Here is a 17441-nt window from a genome sequence, read left to right as displayed (position 1 = left end):
TGAGCACAATTAGGACTCAATTAGGGACATTTCTAGCTTTTTAAAAGTTTTCTCGTGTCCATGAAAGGCAGGAGTTAAGTGTTGGAGAGCACTTTTGGAGCTTAGGGGAGCGTAGATCCAAGAGAGGATGGTGATCAATCAGAGTTTGATTGTGAGCAGTTGTTAAGGTAGTCTATGACAGAATGGCTCTGAAGAGGCGATGTCAAGGCTAAATTGGCAAAAGTGAAGCTTTTAAATTCCTTTTAATGGTTGCTGAGATTTGATGATCCACCATGTATTTAACATTTGGGGGATTTTCTGTAAAATCTTGTCCTGCTTTGTCACATTTGGTTTTACTCACATATGCTATTTATCATAGATAGAATCCCTGCAGTGTGGAAACAGGCCCTTTAGCCTAACACTAACCCTCTGAAAAATATCCCACCCTAACCCATTCCCCTACAATATTACACTATATTTCCCCTGACTAATGCACCTAGCTACACATCCCTGAACACTACGGGCAATTTAGCATGGCCAATTCACCTAACCTGCACATCTTTGGATTGTGTGAGGAAATCAGAGCACCCAGAGGAAAGCCATGCAGACATGGGGAGAATGTGCAAGCTCCACACAGACATTCGCCCGAGGCTGGAATTCAACCTGGGTCCCTGGTGCTGAGGCAGCAGATGTGCACTAGGTTCAATCACCATCAATTACCCAGAGTTAATACTGGGTGTTGGAATGTGTATTGTATATTTATTTATTGTTCTCACATTGTGTAGTAAACACGTGTTGTTCATTCAAACCAATGGAATTCTGCTTCTTTTTTTCTTAAAAATACCACACTTTGTCTACTTCTAAAGAAAAACTGGTTCTTAGCCAGATTGTAGCATATATTTGGCAGTCTGTTCTGAGATCATAACAAAATACAGTCCATATAGTCAGCAGAGAAAATGCCTGTTTTATCAAATCAAGCCTAAGCCAGTGCTAGTTAATTTATTTTAACTCCAGATTCTTATCCTTTGTCTTTTCTTATTTTTCTTTTCACATACAGAATAAGTACATTTTAAGGCCTCAATTTTAATTTCCAGGCAAAATTCCAGCTCCACAACAGCAGCTTTTAAAAATACTGCTGCACTCCATACTTTTGCTCTAAGAGGGATTTTACGCAGTGGTCAAAGTTAAAATGAAGGAATATAAAATATTCTTCTAGCCCTTACTTCACATCTTTCCACATCTCCCTCCACTCCTGTTATGCACAGACAGTCCCCATCCCCCATTCCATGCTAGCCCACACCACCTTATAACTTCTACTCTTGTCTACTTATGCCTCAACGCCTGCCTTTAAGTCCTCAATGACTGTCATGGTCATGATGCCACCCTATTCCCCTTTACCCCTATGCGACAACTTACGTCTTCATGCCCAATTCTTCCTACAATATTCCCCATCATCTGCTGTAACAACTCACCTATTGTCCACAAGTGTTTACACATGAAAATAAAATTTCTCTTAAAGTTCTATATTGCCTGCTACACTCTATTAAGAAAACCATTCTCATCGGAACAACAATGTTATCACTTGACATTTTTTTTGACAGGTCTTGATATTTCTTGACACTCCTTCATAAGTTGGTCAGTTCCAAGAAGATTTTATACACACATAATCATCTGCACAGATAACAAAGATGACCTGAATCCTCCCAATCATCCATGACCACTCCCCAAAAAGAATCCCTGCGCTCTGCTCCTGAGATGTCCTGGGGCTATATCTACTGGGGTGCTCTGACTATCGAAAGGAAATATACTGAAAATAATCCTGATCGTACCTGGCCTGATTTCCAAATTATGGGTCCTATTTGTAAAGAGGTATTTAGCAGTCCTTCTCAACCAATATGCAGGTTTTGGCACAGCTGACTACTCTGTACTCCCTCAGTGTTCATCCTCCTCTTTATGGAACAGCCCTTGCTTGCTTCCATTCTTATCTATCAAATCAGAGAAAAAGTACCATTTCCAATTTCATTTCATCCTACTACTACTACCTCTATCTCCAATAATCTGTCCTTGTACCTGCCCCTTTAATCTTCCATCCTAAACTATAGCATCAGGCTCCTTCAGGATTGGTGCATTTTTAAATACTCTCCTATACTGCTTTCCATTTTTCACAATACATTAACTGATCCTCACTGAAGGTTCTGCTGACCATATAGAGTCTCAAAAGGCATCAAGTTTTGTTTGCTTATCATCATTTGCTGAATTACACTGGTTCCTGATCCCACAAGACCTCAATTTTACACTTGTGATTCTTGTTTTCAGATCCCTTCATGGCCTTGCCCTTGTGACCCTTCCAGCCCAGTAAGACTTTGAGGTGTCTATGTTGCTCTAGTTATGACCTCTTGCACATACTCTATGTTCTTTGTCAAGCGCTACTCACCCACACTTCAACATCTTTCTCTTCCACTCAACCACATTCCAATGTTTCCACCAAGACACCTACACTCTGACCTCTCCATCCTTCCACCCACTCCTTTCAAAGCCTCCCCCTCACCCACCCATGCCCCAAAGTCTCTAACTTTCCACCCACCACACTCCAACTTCCTTACGCTCCGCCTAACTCCAGTCTCTCTACCTCTCCATCTTCCTCTCCTCCTCTCAAGTCTTGCAGATAAACTACCGCTTTGGGCAAATGTAGGATCTGGGTGAGATGATATTCAGTCCTGATATTCTCTTTCTGTTGCTCACTGTCATTTTAAAAATTATGATAATAAGTGTTTTGTTAAATATTTTTCTTCTCTTCTCAAAATAGTATAGAAACATGGGTTGTTTTGCAGAAATGAAAGCCCCCCCCATAAAAGCACTACAGCTGTGGTGGGAATTTGCTACAAAAAGGAGTACTTCAGAAAGTTTATTGATCGTACTAAAGGTCAGAGTAATCAGGAAAATCTTGCACAACTGTCACAAACAAGAATGCCAGAGACTTATTGCAGCTGCTGATCACACCTGCTATGTTTCTTAGCTTAAAGAGAACTGAATTGTTGCCTTATAGGCAGCAGCACTTTAAACTCCTTCTCCGAATGCAATCCTCCATGAATGTCTATTGACTCTTAAATGCGTCAAATATTCACCATTCCTCACAAGGGTTAGGGGATGCTTGTGGATGTTAGATTTTGCAGACTATCACAGTGCCAAAATGGCTTGGCACCTCCTTAAGTTGTAACTTCCTATTTAGCTTTGATTCGGGAAGAGCCTTCAGTAAATTCCCTCATGTCTTCCATTTTTATTTCATACATAACTTCTACGTTTTGGCAGCACTTAAGTAGTCTCTATTCTTATCAATTTAAAATTATGCTAACTCTGAGCAGAAATTAGCAAAAAAATTAAACTAATAAAAAAACGTCAACATGTCTTTGAAGAAAGGTGTTCTCTTGTATTCCAAAGCAGAAATCTTGAGCCAGATTTTGATCCTTTGAAAGGGTTGCAGAAGATGGGAATTAAGGCTTGGCTGAGAGCTGAGGTATACATTGGTCTCTTAAAATTCTTGAGCCCCTGTTTGTTTAACATGTCTTGCTAATTGAACTCAGGTAGTAATTTCACACTTTTTATTTATACAAGGACAAGACATATAAAGTACCCATGGTCTTATCTTTAAAAGCTTAATGGAACTGATTGGTTGACATTTCTGTTGTTGAGAAAAGTTTTTTTAAGATAGCTAAAAATTATCAATGACATTTTGAAAGTTTTTTTTATACCTATAAGTCTCACCACAGTATTATAGAATCCCTACAGGGCAGAAAGAGGTCATTCTGCCCATTGAGTTTGTACCAATCCTTTGAAAAGAATCTCTACCTATCCCCATAACCCCACATTTCCCATGGCCAATCCACCTAACCTGCACATCATTGGACTATTGGAGGAAACCGGAGTACCAAGAGGAAACACACACACACACACACAAACACACACACACAAAATGTGCAAAGTACACAGTCACCCAAGGCTGGAATCAAACCTAGATCCCTGGCATAGTTTGGCAGCAGTGCTAACCCACTGAGCAACAGTATTACTGTAAAGTATTCATTACTTCTGTAAAGTGTATAGTGAGTGAATGGGCATGGAAGAGCCAAAGCCTGACATTGGAACTTTAACAGCAATAGAGGTCTAGTAGAGGGCATAGCTTCACACATGAAGCCTGAGGGATTTGATGGGTTGTTTGAGGGAACAGACAATGCTCGTGGGTGGGTGGGTGGGTGGGTGGGTGGGGGGGGCGAGCGGAGGTGGTGTTGCTTAAGAAAGACTTGTCGGATCTCATTTTGAAAGGATCCCTCATTCAAACTATATTTCATGATTCCTTTGAGGTGTTTGAATTATCACCTTTAAAAACCATTGCCCAACTCCATGAAAATTCTGAAGATTTAGACCATGCCATTCTTCACAATGGAGTCAGCAAGGCTAGGTGTAACACCTGCAGGCTGCCGAACTGAATTAGCCTGAGTCCTTAAAAGTGCCACGTTAAAATATGGAAGCATGAAAATGGGGTCAGGATCCTGAAAGAGTTCTGACTGTTAAATTTATACAGCTCTCAAAGTCATCACAGCTCTTAGAAACCCAACTTCCATTATGGTCATCAGTATTGGTTCCAAGTACTGTATAAATTTAATTTTAGATTATCACCAACTTTTTATTTGAACTGGCACTGGTTTTTGAATTTGCAACCAAAAAGTTAAACTTGAATAGGAGTGTAAAAATGACAATATCAGATCAGCTACACCCCATCGTCATACACCAAGAAAGGCTACTTTATAATCCCTATTAAAATGAAGAATCTTGGGGTACATTAGCAGACTGGAGGCAAGAAACAAGTGCCCAGAGCATCTCTCAGCATGTACTACCAGTTATTCAAACCTCTGATACACAAAAGGCATGCATAAGGGGTTTGGGTGAAGGTTGGATCTGTGACTTGCAGAAGGATAAGACCTCAGAGCATTAGATGCCAAGGTTGGTTTTGTTGAGGCTGAAGGAACATCAGTGCAAATTCACAAAACTAAATGTGAATGTATTTGTCAGTTCCATAACTTCAGTCAAACTGCCAGTACATGCAGCTCAGAGATACTATTAAGAATACAGATTACTCCCATTGGAATGTTGCTTTTCCATACTTCTCCCAACTTTATAAAATAGATCATTCAAACCTACAACTTTGTTCTGTAGTTTGTATTATCTCACCTGTTACTAAGTGACCCCATATAAAATTGACATGGAACCCAAACTGTCCAAAATAACCTTGCTGCATCACTTATTAATTGCTATATGTCTTTACCTTACAGTTTATCCAACCTTATTTCATACAATATATGGTCTACCAGCTGGCAGTGAGGGGAATGTTCCATTTGTAATTCTGAACCTGATTTAAGCCCAAATATAATGGTATTTACAGATTGCAGTCTAAGACTAGATGGCTCATATTGCATTCAATTCCTTGATCCTGCCAGACTCTAAAGGTCACAGCATGTATTAGTCTTAGATATAATCAGTGCAAGCTAACTCCAGGCTATGGATAGAGCCTAATCGTACTGTCATGAAGCATAACATCATGAAACTGCAGGTTAGAAAAATAAGCTCTTAAGTTGTAAATAAAAGCCATCAATATACTCAAGTGTCTAGGCTGAAACAAAGATAGACCAATCTACTATATCAGCCATTTTGTTTTGCTTTTTGCCTTTTTTTGCTCAATTATTATGGAAATACAACTTAGAAGTGTTCTTTATGGATAGCATTTGCATAATAAAACAGCATTTGAGACACTTTCTAATCATGAAATTATATTAAAGTACATTTTGATGGAGTGAAAGAGAAAATTACATCTTTGGCAATGCACACACAAATATGACACAAATCAATTTATCTTTATATTTGAAATAATTTTATTTCACTAATGCAGTGATAGGAGGCAGTTCATGAGTAACAGCAGGATTTTGATTTTTCTGTTGCCTGGATACTGACTGTTTGTGTGCTTCTTTCCCCCCTAATTTTCAGTAAAGAGCAAAGCAGTTGATGCCTTAGAGAAGCTTTAACAGACTGCTCGGTAATTGCTGCAATCACAAAAGGCTCACAGACCTTATCTGCACGGCTGACTTAACCTGCCCTTCATGTATATGTGCATTTTAAGTGGATTACACGTTCAATCGTGCTTGCTGTGTGGTTGGCTGTTGCACCTGCCTGACCAGCTCAGGAGACACCATAGGCCATCGCTGACTGGTTAATAGTTATGGTTCATGAAGTGAATATAATGTGCTGTTGCAGCTGAGATTATCCAATTGTGACAAAGCTGCTTACCTCTGTCTTAAAGTACAGAATTCCACCCATTCCAAGCCCCACAAAAGTCACAGCTGTGCAATAACTGTAATTATTACATTTGGTAGTGTATATTTGTTTCTGCCCATGTATTCAAAGCACTTTTTTTTCTCTCACCAAGCTACGTTCTTCTCCTCCCGTACCTCCAGTTAATTAATGGCAGGGACATGATGTTGCATCACAACACTTTGACCCCTGTTTTACAGCTGCTCAAACAATTACGAGAATTTTGTGGGGAAAATACACTTTAGGCCATTCACTTGCATAGACTACCACATGTGACTGGAAAGTACTCTAATTAAATATGCCAAATTCTAATAATTTGATCGGATCCTTATTTGCATCTTCAAACTGAGCATTGAGGAGGGGAACATCTGACAAACTGGGAGCATAACTGAGACGCCGGTGACACACAGTCATGTAAGAAGGAAGTACACTTTAAAAGGCCTCCTGCTCATGGCCTAAGGAGAAGGAATCTTACTTCAGGATGCTGGGTGACTCCCCATTGGTCCAAGTATCCTGACACTTTTCCTACTTGATGAGTGGCTCGATACCACGAATGTAGGAATCCAGTGATGGCCTATATTGTTCACCTGCTAGTTTGGCAGGTTCAATAGGGCTGGAAACTGAGCCTAACTATTCAAATGAGACTCAGAAATCTGAGTCTCTGTAGGCCTCAGCTTGTGAGTTTGTCACTAGCTCAGGCTCTGCATGTATCCCAAAAGCAAATGAAGTGAAAAGTGAATTCCCAATTGATTAGTTTGTTCAGCTTGTTATTTTATTGATTTGAAGTGCTAGTATAAGCATGAAATCTAAATTTGCTATCTATAAACAACATAAATTGCCATTCTAAGTCCTGCTTTTCAAAATGGTTGAATCTAGTTTTGTAATGAATGACTGTATTCAGAAATTATTTTGCAACAACAAAATCTAATTATTTAATCTGTTGTTTCATTGAGCAAGAAGCATCTTATTGAATGTTGCTGCTTCACTAATAGCTGGTTGATAAGAAGGCTGAACTCAGTAACAGAAAATAATGGATTAATTTTATGATGTAGCCTGACTGACAATCATCCTATTAATGCAACATTATTAGATTCCAATGTTAGTCTTCATAACCTTGAAATTGTTGCTACTGTGCTATTCATGACTAACTGGATATGAAAAGTTTTGAGAGAGTGTGGTCCCGCTGGTTCACACAATACGTCATTAACTTTGTCCTGTGGTGAGGGCTTTTTCTTCCATACAGGCAAATAACAAATAAAAATGGATCAGCACTAATCTTCTACATCGGCTTCAAACTACTATATGGTGCCCAATAGGCACATAACAGTGGAATGGCACTGCCAGTTGCTTAAGTAAAAACAATGACTGCAGATGCTGGAAACCAGATTCTGGATTAGTGGTGCTGGAAGAGCACAGCAGTTCAGGCAGCATCCAAGTAGCTTACTTGGATGCTGCCTGAACTGCTGTGTTCTTCCAGCACTGCCAGTTGCTTCCCAGAGTAGAATTATTCTGCATGTAAATGATAATGAATGAAAAAAAAAGTCAAGGCAGCGCTGACATATTAATAATTGAATGCCATGGCAACAATCACATCACTTCTATACTGGTATTTTGGCCAGGATTTTTTGAGGGGGAAGAGGGCTGTGGTTGTGTAAGAGACAGGGAGCACTGATGTCAGGGCAGTTTCCAAATACTGAACCCCTCTTTGGTGGAGAACAGTCACTGACCCTGATTTTGATGGGGGCATCACCTTATAACATGATTGGAAACAGCTCCAGGAGCCAATTAGCAGTTGCAGCAGTGTTAGAACTGTGCAAGTTTAAACAGTTCATGACTTAGCATTGCTGTGGCTGCCATTGGAACAATATCTCAGGAGAGTTAGAGGTCTGTAAACTAGGTCAGGGTAGCCCTTGAATTGGTGAATGTGAACATTGAGGTTCTTGATCCCCTGAGGGAAAGGACTCAGATCCTCCACATAAAGAATGACAGGAGTTGGCTACCCTCCAAGTGCAAGTTGGCATGAATGGAGAGAGCAGCCAGATTGGAGATGGACTTTATTACACATACAATAGGTCTAGTGCCAGAATAAATTTAATGATATTTATTTGATCTAACAAGATGAGTAAAAAATGAAATCATCGGGGCAGGCCTCTGACAATTCCTGGGTCAAGAGAAGAAGCAGCAAGGCTCAGAGGAGGCATCATCACGTCTAATGAATGCATCCTTCAGTGCAGGCACAGTTACCTCAGTAGGAGTTAGGTGTGATTTGATAGGATGGCACTCTGCTCAGTGTAGCAGTTGGGTACAGGTAGGAGCTTAGAGGCACAGACAGCTGTCAAAAGCCCCTTAGGAAGATGTAGAACAAACATGGCCCTGCATAATTGAACAGAGATGAAGGACCTCAAGACAATAGACAATAGGTGCAGGAGTAGGCCATTCAGCCCTTTGAGCCTGCACCGCCATTCAATATGATCATGGCTGATCATTCCTAACCAGTATCCTCTTCCTGCTTTATCTCCATAACCCTTGATTCCACTATCTTTGAGAGTTCTATCCAACTCTTTCTTAAATGAATCCAGAGACTGGGCCTCCACTGCCATCTGGGGCAGAGCATTCCACACAGCCACCACTCTCTGGGTGAAGAAGTTTCTCCTCATCTCTGTCCTAAATGGTCTACCCCGTATTTTTAAGCTGTGTCCTCTGGTTTGGCACTCACCCATCAGCGGAAATATGTTTCCTGCTGCCAGAGTGTCCAATCCTTTCATAATCTTATATGTCTCAATCAGATCCCCTCTCAGTCTTCTAAACTCAAGGGTATACAAGCCCAGTCGTTTCAGTCTTTCAGTGTAAAGTAATCCCACCATTCCAGGAATTGACCTCGTGAACCTACGCTGCACTCCCTCAACAGCCAGAATGTCTTTCCTCAAATTTGGAGACCAGAACTGCACACAGTACTCCAGGTGTGGTCTCACCAGGGCCCTGTACAGCTGCAGAAGCACCTCTTTGCTTCTATACTCAATTCCTCTTGTTATGAAGGCCAGCATGCTATTAGCCTTCTTCACTACCTCCTGTACCTGCATGCTTGCCTTCATTGACTGATGTACAAGAGCCCCAGATCGCTCTGTACTGCCACTTTACCTAAATGGATTCCATTGAGGTAGTAATCTGCCTTTCTGTTCTTGCCACCAAAGTGGATAACCATATATTTATCCACATTAAACTGCATCTGCCATGATTCTGCCCACTCACCTAACTTGTCCTGGTCACCCTGTAATCTCCTAACATCCTCATCACATTTCACCCTGCCACCCAGCTTTGAATCATCAGCAAATTTGTTAATGTTATTGCTGATACCATCTTCTATATCATTAACATATATTGTACCCCACTGGTCGCTGCCTGCCATTCCGAAATTCAGCCGTTTATCACTACAAGAGTCAGAGAAAAGGAGGCTCTACCTATAATAAAGGTGTCATGTTATGTCTCACTGTTAGTACACATTTAAGGGATAAGTTCATTCACAAGCCTAATAGCATTGTCGACAATCCTACACATCCTTCATTCAAATTCTTCTCCCTCCTGCCAACTGGCAGAAGATACCAAGGAGCAGGAGAATCGATGTTTTGGCATTAGCCCTTCATCAGGAATGAGGCTTGTGGGCCAGGAGGCTGATAGATAAATGGGAGGGGGGTGGAGTTGGGGGGGGGGAGGTAGCTGAGAATGCAATAGGTAGATGAAGGTGAGGGAGAAGGTGATAGGTTGGAGAGGAGGGTGGAGTGGATAGATGGGAAAGGGGATGGACAGGTCAGGAGGGCGGTGCCAAGTTGGAGGCTTGGGAATGGGATAATGTGGGGGGAGGGGAAATGAGAAAACTGCTGAAATCCACATTGATCCCGTGTGGTTGTAGGAAGATGGAAGATGAGGTGTTCCTCCTCCAGGCGTCGGGTGGTAAGGGTTTAGCGATGGAGGAGGCCCAAGACCTGCATGTCCTTGATGGAGTGGGAGGGGGAGTTGAAATGTTCAGCCACGGGGCGGTGGGGTTGGTTGGTGCAGGTGTCCCAGAGATGTTCTCTGAAACGATCTGCAAGTAGGCATCCTACATCGGGGAGACAGGATGCCTATTTGCAGATCTATTTCTCCCCCACCTTCATCTACCTCTTGCATTCTCAGCTATCTTCCCCTCCCAAGCCCACCTCCTCCTCCCATTTATCTCTCAGCCGCCCTGATTCACAAACCTCATTCCTGATGAAAGGCTTATGCCCGAAATAGTAATTCTCCTGCTCCTCGGATGCTGCCGACCTGCTGCACTTTTCCAGCACTACACTCTCGACTCTGATCTCCAGCATCTGCAGTCCTCACTTTCTACTGGCAGAAGGTACCAGAACATTCAGTCTCTCATGGCCAGGCTGCACTAGTTTCTTCCCCCAAGCCATTAGGCTCCTTAACATTGTATGATCACACTCTATTCCATTTGCAATTCTTGGGTGACTTTTTGAAATTGTTGTGAAAACAATGTTTTATTAATGATCATTCATTGTTACATTGTAATTTGTCCACTACTGTGCCTATTGTCTTGTCTTCTCAGGAATTACTGTGCTGTCTTGCATATTTTGCATTTTTCTTTGCACTTTTTTCTGCCCTGTGTATGACTGTACTCCTGTGTAGTCTATGTCTTCATATTGATCCGGGAGGAACGCAGTTTTGTTTTTATTGTACCAGCTGTATATGGTAGAAACAACAAATAAAATTACTCTACTCATGATATAATGAGTGCATCATGTGACCTAAAGGCAAGAAGAACTCATACCCCATCTTACTCTGGATCACTTGACAGTACAGGCAGGGTCTTCTATTGTAAACTACTAGTTTTTAGGATTAGCCCAGACACGTCTGTGCCTGAAGAATGTCATGTTTGTACATAATAAAATAATACTAATTGCACAGAATAAACTTATGTTGGACTCATCAATGCCACAATATCTATGCTTTTGAATGTTATAGACGATGAAATAAACATTGCCACGAGGGAAAAAAAGAACAGCCCGTTGGAGGCAAACTCACTCCAAGCAGTTGCAGATTTTATAAGGACACAAGGAATAGAAGCAGAAGTCTACCATCAAGCCTGTTTCACTATACAATATAATTATGGCTGGTCTTTAGCTTCAACTGTACTTTCCCACCCACTTCCCATTACTCTTGATTTCCTAAAAGCTAGCTGTCTCAACCTTAAACATATTTAATGATGAAGTATTCACAATCCTCTGGGCTTGGAAATTCTAAAGATCTCAAAATATTGAATTAATAATTTTCTCCTTGGATCAGACCGAAAGAATTCACTCCTTATCTGAAGAGTGTACTGACATGTTCTTATCCTGAGACTATGCTCCCTTATTGTAGATTCCCTAGCCAAGAGAGGGGAAATAACCTCTGACCTCTCAAGACTAAATTGTATATTCAAGTTGTATATTTTAGTGAGATCAATCTTCATTCTTCTTAATTCCAGAGGATGCTGACCCAACTTATTCAGCCTCTCAGGTTTACTGACTCATCCTTGGGATCAGTCTATTGGACCTTCACTGTACTAGTTCCACTGCAATTAAGTACTTGCTTAAATATGCAGAGCCAAACCACACTCTGCCTTCTAGCTGTAGTCTATCAAAAACCCTTTTGTCCTCCAAGTCCTCCCTAGTAAATGCTTACATGACATTTCCTTTCCTAATTGCTTGCTGTACCTGCATGTTAACTTTGTGCATTCCTGTCTGAATGTTAACATGTAGAATTTTAACACCTTTTTAAAAAAATATTCTGCTTTTCTATTCTTACCATCAAGACATTACACGTCATTGCATTTGACACCACCTGTAATCTCATTAATCACTCATTTAGCCTGTTCATATTTCTTTGGGGAAACACTCAAAATAAACAGCAAAGCGAGAGTATTTGCCCTGAAAGTCCTCAAATTGCCCTCAAAGGTTTTCTCACAGGCTAATCAATTACAGAAATGGTGCCTCCTTGAATAAAACATTAGGTAATGGTGGGGCAGTGCTCCACCAATCACAGGCTGATTTTCTTCTGTGCTTTCTGTTCATAGGCTTACTCATGCCAACTGGGAGAGAATGAGTATCTCATTGAAGGACTAACAAGCAATTTCGAATGTCAGTGTCATAGAGTCATAGAGATGTACAGCATGGAAACAGACCCTTCGGTCGAACCTGTCCACGCCGACCAGATATCCCAACCCAATCTAGTCCCACCTGCCAGCACCCGGCCCATATCCCTCCAAACCCTTCCTATTCATATACCTATCCAAATGCCTCTTAAATATTGCAATTGTACCAGCCTCCACCACTTCCTCTGGCAGCTCATTCCATACAAATACCACCCTCTGTGTGAAAAAGGTTGCCCCTTTGTTCTCTTTTATATCTTTCCCCTCTCACCCTATACCTATGCCCTCTAGTTCTGGACTCCCCGACACCAGAAAAAAAGACGTTGCCTATTTACCCTATCCAGGCCCCTCATAATTTTGTAAACCTCTATAAGGTCACCCCTCAGCCTCCGACGCTCCGGGGAAAACAGCCCCAGCCTGTTCAGCCTCTCCCTATAGCTCAAATCCTCCAACCCTGGCAACATCCTTATAAACCTTTTCTGAACCCTTTCAAGTTTCACAACATCTTTCGGAGAGGAAGGAGACCAGAATTGCATGCAGTGTTCCAACAGTGGCCTAACTAATATCCTGTACAGCCGCAACATGACCTCCCAACTCCTGTACTCAATACTCTGACCAATAAAGGAAAGCATACCGAACGCCTTCTTCACTATCCTATCTACCTGCGATTCCACTTTCAAGGAGCTATGAACCTGCACTCCAAGGTCTCTTAGTTCAGCAACACTCCCTAGGACCTTACCATTAGGTGTGTAAGTCCTGCTGAGATTTGCTTTCCCAAAATGCAGCACCTCGCATTTATCTGAATTAAACTCCATCTGCCACTTCTCAGCCCATTGGCCCATCTGGTCAAGATCCTGTTGTAATCTGAGGTAACCCTCTTTACTGACCACGACACCTCCAATTTCGGTGACACCTACAAACTTAGTAACTGTACCTCTTATGCTCACTTCCAAATCATTTATGTAAATGACAAAAAGTAGAGGACCCAGCACCGATCCTTGTGGCAACCATTGGTCACAGGCCTCCAGTCTGAAAAACAACCCTCCACCACCACCCTCTGTCTTCTACCTTCCAGCCAGTTTTGTATTCAAATGGCTAGTTCTCCCTGTATTCCATGAGATCTAACCTTGCTAATCAGTCTCCCATGGGGAATCTTGTCGAACGCCTTATTGAAGTCCATATAGATCACATCTACCACTCTGCCCTTATCAATCCTCTTTGTTACTTCCTCAAAAACCTCAATCAAGTATGTGAGACATGATTTCCCACGCACAAAGCCATGCTGACTATCCCGAATCAATCCTTGCCTTTCCAAATACATGTACATCCTGTCCCTCAGGATTCCCTCCAACAAATTGCCCACCACCAACGTCAGGCTCACTGGTCTATTGTTCCCTGGCTTGTCTTTACCACCCTTTTTAAACAGTAGCACCACGTTAGCCAACCTCCAGTCTTTTGTCAACTCACCCGTGACTATCAATGATACAAATATCTCAGCAAGAGGCCCAGCAATCACTTCTCTAGCTTCCCACAGAGTTCTAGGGTACACCGGATCAGGTCCTGGGGATTTATCCACCTTTATCCGTTTCAAGACATTCAGTACCTCCTCCTCTGTAATCTGGACATTTTGCAAGATGCCACCATCTATTTCCCTACAGTTTATATCTTCCATATCCTTTTCCATAGTAAATACTGATGCAAAATACTCATTTAGTATCTCTCCCATTTTCTGCGGTTCCACACAAAGGCCGCCTTGCTGAACTTTGAGGGGTCCTATTCTCTCCCTAGTTACCCTTTTTTCCTTAATGAATTTGTAAAAACCCTTTGGATTCTCCTTAATTCTATTTGCCAAAGCTATCCCATGTCCCCGTTTTGCCCTCCTGATTTCCCTCTTAAGTATACTCCTACTTCCTTTATACTCTTCTAAGGATTCACTCGATCTATCCTGTCTATACCTTACATATGCTTCCTTCTTTTTCTTAACCAAACTCTCAATTTCTTTAATCATCCAGCATTCCCTATACCTACCAGCCTTCCCTTTCACCCTAACAGGAATATACTTTCTCTGGATTCTTGTTATCTCATTTCTGAAGGCTTCCCATTTTCCAGCCATCCCTTTACCTGCGAACATCTGCCCTCAGTCAGCTTTCGAAAGTTCTTGCCTAATACCGTCAAAATTGGCCTTTCTCCAATTTAGAACTTCAACTTTTAGATCTGGTCTATCCTTTTCCATCACTATTTTAAATCTGATAGAATTATAGTCGCTGGCCCCAAAGTGCTCCCCCACTGACACCTCAGTCACCTGCCCTGCCTTATTTCCCAAGAGTAGGTCAAGTTTTGCACCTTCTCTAGTAGGTACAGCCACATACTGAATCAGAAAATTGTCTTGTACACACTTAACAAATTCCTCTCCATCTAAACCCTTAACACTATGGCAGTCCCAGTCGATGTTTGGAAAGTTAAAATCCCCTACCATAACTACCCTATTACTCTTACAGATAGCTGAGATCTCCTTACAAGTTTGTTTCTCAATTTCCCTCTGACTATTAGGGAATCTATAATACAATCCCAATAAGGTGATCATTCCTTTCTTATTTCTCAGTTCCACCCAAATAACTTCCCTGGATGTATTTCCAGGAATATCCTCCCTCAGCACAGCTGTAATTCTATCCCTTATCAAAAATGCTACCCCCCCCCCCTTTCTATCCTTCCTGTAGTATTTGTATCCTGGAACATTAAGCTGCCAGTCCTGCCCATCCCTGAGCCATGTCTCTGTAATTGCTATGATATCCCAGTCCCATGGTCCTAACCATGCCCTGAGTTCATTTGCCTTCCCTGTTAGGCCCCTTGCATTGAAATAAATGCAGTTTAATTTATTAGTCCTACCTTGTCCCTGCTTGCCCTGACTGTTTGACTCACTTCTGTTTTCAACTGTACCAGTCTCAGATTTTTCTCCTACCTCACTATCCCACCCCCCCACCTTACTGTTTAAATCCTCCCGAGCAGCTCCAGCCAATTTCCCTTCCAGTATATTAATCCCCTTGCAATTTAGGTGCAATTCAACCTTCTTGTACAGGTCACTTCTACCCCAAAAGAGATTCCAATGTTCCAAAAATGTGAATCCTTCTCTCATACACCAGCTCCTCAGCCATGCATTCATCTGCTCTATCCTCCTATTCCTGCCCTCACTAGCTCATAGCACTGGGAGCAATCCAGATATTACTACCATTGAGGACCTCCTTTTTAAATTTCTGCCTAACTCTCTGTAATTTCCCTTCAGAATCCCAACCTTTTCCCTTCCTGTGTCGTTGGTTCCAATGTGGACAATGACCTCTTGCTGGCCCCTCTCTCCAGTGAGAGTGCACCTTCTCTGAGACGTCCTTGATCCTGGCACCAGGGAAGCAACACACCATTCTGCTTTTTTTTTTGCTGGCATTGCAGTGGGCTGAAAGTTTGTGATACAGGTTGGGAGGTACAGGGTCTTTGTGCAGAGAAGCTGAGTTTGCAGGGAGGGGGTTGGATTGATGGAGAGAGGGGGGCTGCTGGAGACGGGAGTGGGGGGGTAGAGCAAGAGCTGGCGGGCGAGAATGAGCTAGTCAGCTGGGTGGGAATGTGAGAGTCAGAGAGTGGACCTACATACAGCTATCATTGCTTAAATGAGAATGAAGGTAAATATAGGTGGGGTGGTAAAAAAGGAACATGGAGAGAGAAGAAAGCTGCAAGAGGTGCATATGGGGAGAGGGGATTTGCAAGGATGGAGGAGAAGGATGCTGAAATGGAGAGAGCTGTAAATATTTTCGCAAAGGGATACTCCACTAATTGGAAACCAAAAAAACTTCAAATAAGCAAGATAATGAATGTCTTGCAAACAAATGTGGAATCTCTAGTTTATGGCTATATTTGTCCTGGACTTAGATACTTACAGTCATAGAGCCTTACAGCATGGGAACAAACCCTTCCATCCAATTCATCCATGCTGACCAGCTATTGTAACCTAATTTAGTCCCATTTGCCAGCAATTGGCCCATATCCCTCTAAATCCTTCCTATTCATATACCCATCCAGATGCCTTTTAAATGTTGTAATTGTACCAGCCTCCATCACTTCCTCTGACAACTCATTCCATACACACACCACCCTCTGTGTGAAAAAGTCGCCCATTCGGTCCCTTTTTAAATCTTGCCCCTCTCATTCTAAAACTATGCCTTCTAGTTTTGGACTTTCCTGCCCTTATAGAGGTTTATAAATGTCTATAAGGTCACCCCTCAGCCTCCAATCCTCCAGTGAAAGTAGCCCCAGCCTATTCAGCCTCTCCCTATAGCTCAAACCCTCTAACCCTGGCAACATCCTTGTAAATCTTTTCTGAACCCTTTCGAGTTTCACATCCTCCCTATTGCAGGGAGACCAGAACTGCACACAGTATTCCAAAAGTGACCTAACCAATACTTATACAGCCGCAACATGACCTCGCAACAACTATGCTCATTGCACTGGCCGTTAAAGGCAAGGATACCAAACGCCCTCTTCACTATCCTATCTACCTGTGACTCTACTTTCATGGAACTGTGAACCTGCACTCCAAAGTCTCTTTGTTCAGCAACACTCCCCTGAAACTTACTATTAAGTGTGTAAGTCCTGCCCTGATTTGCCTTTCCAAAATGCAGCACCTCACATTTATCTAAATTAAACTCCATCTCTCTCTCCACAGCCCATTGGCCCATCTGATCAAGATCCCATTGTACTCTGAGGTAACCTTCTTCGCTGTCCACTACACCACCAATTTTGGAGTCAATTCTGCAACTTACTAATCATACCTCTTATTTTCGCAACCAAATTATTTCATGATGAAATGATAAATGATGAAAAGCAATGGACCCAACTTCAATCCTTGTGGCACACCACTGGTTCAGGCTGAAAAGTAACCCTCCACCACCACCTT

Source organism: Chiloscyllium punctatum, chromosome 3 (genome assembly GCF_047496795.1).
Source record: "Chiloscyllium punctatum isolate Juve2018m chromosome 3, sChiPun1.3, whole genome shotgun sequence".
Classification (NCBI taxonomy): domain Eukaryota; kingdom Metazoa; phylum Chordata; class Chondrichthyes; order Orectolobiformes; family Hemiscylliidae; genus Chiloscyllium; species Chiloscyllium punctatum.
The sequence above is the reverse complement of the archived record's forward strand: the minus strand, read 5'-3'. Positions refer to the sequence as shown.